Source organism: Camelina sativa, chromosome 6 (assembly GCF_030686135.1).
Source record: "Camelina sativa cultivar CO46 ecotype springtype chromosome 6, ASM3068613v1".
NCBI lineage: Eukaryota > Viridiplantae > Streptophyta > Magnoliopsida > Brassicales > Brassicaceae > Camelina > Camelina sativa.
In genome coordinates, this window is record NC_141885.1 from 11,577,691 (window position 1) to 11,578,934 (window position 1,244).

At 44.9% G+C, this 1,244-nt stretch overlaps 1 non-coding gene across 1 annotated transcript; it reads right to left on the bottom strand.

Annotated features, from left to right (window-relative positions):
* Positions 1 to 554: 554 nt before the first annotated feature.
* LOC147942440 (small nucleolar RNA R71) lies at positions 555 to 661 on the bottom strand. Its single transcript, XR_015560526.1, has one exon. It is a non-coding gene; the product is annotated as a small nucleolar RNA R71 (small nucleolar RNA).
* Between the last annotated feature and the right edge of the window lie 583 nt (positions 662 to 1,244).

Genomic DNA, 1,244 nt, shown 5'->3' on the forward strand with positions numbered 1-1,244 from the left:
GACTCGACCACCCACTCGAGCTTGCGCTCGACCGTGTACCTGTTCGAGTCTGTACTCGAGTTTGTTGATGCACACAAGGTCAAAAGGCAAAGACAGTCTTCAAAGGCCTATTGACAACATCCACAGGCTACAAAAGGGTTTGAGACATAAGCAAAGAAGAGGAGCAACAAGATCACCATGATCATAGACCTAGACACATTGGTGCTGGGGATGCACCTAACACACACAACCAAAGAGCTGGTATTGTGCCTCCTGCTGTGGCCAATAATAATTATGAAATCAAGAGTTGATTGATCTCCATGATACAAGCCAACAAATTTCATGGGTTGCCAATGGAGGATCCTCTAGATCACCTTGATGAGTTTGACAGAATATGTGGACTCACAAAAATCAATGGAGTAAGTGAAGATGGCTTCAAGTTAAGGCTATTCCCATTTTCCCTTGGAGACAAAGCTCATCTATGGGAGAAGACTCTTCCTACTGGAGCTATAACCACATGGGATGCATGCAAGAAAGCTTTTCTGGCCAAGTTCTTCTCCAATGCAAGGACTGCTAGGTTGAGGAATGAAATTTCTGGGTTTGCTCAAAGGAATAATGAGAGCTTTTGTGAAGCTTGGGAGAGGTTTAAAGGATTCCAGACTCAGTGTCCTCACCATGGCTTCAGCAATGAGTCCCTTCTAAGCACTTTGTATAGAGGAGTGCTTCCCAAGATAAGAATGCTTCTTGATACAGCTTCAAATGGCAACTTCCTCAACAAGAATGTGGAAGAAGGATGGGAATTGGTTGAGAACCTTGCTCAGTCAGATGGTAATTATAATGAAGATTATGATAGAACCATGAGGATCCCCTCCACTGATCAAGAGGACAAATACAGGCAGGATTTAAAGATGGTCAATGAGAAGCTTGACAGGATTCTCCCAAGCCAGTCAAAAACCATTCACTTCATTGGTGAAGAAGAAGCCCCAGTCCAAGAAGGAGATAGGGAGTTTGCTGAGTTGTGTTATATGCAGAACCAAGGAGGAGGATACAAAGGCTACAACCAAGGTGGAGGGTTCAAGCAGAACAACCTCTCTTATAGGAGCACCAATGTAGCCAACCCTCAAGACCAAGTCTATCCACCTCCTCAGCCTCAACAACAGAACAAGTATGCACCCAAGCAGCAGCAACAAGTGTTCCAACCCCAATTGTGTCCCCCACCAGGGTTTCAGACTAACCAAGGCCAGGAACATGACCTAAGAGTAATG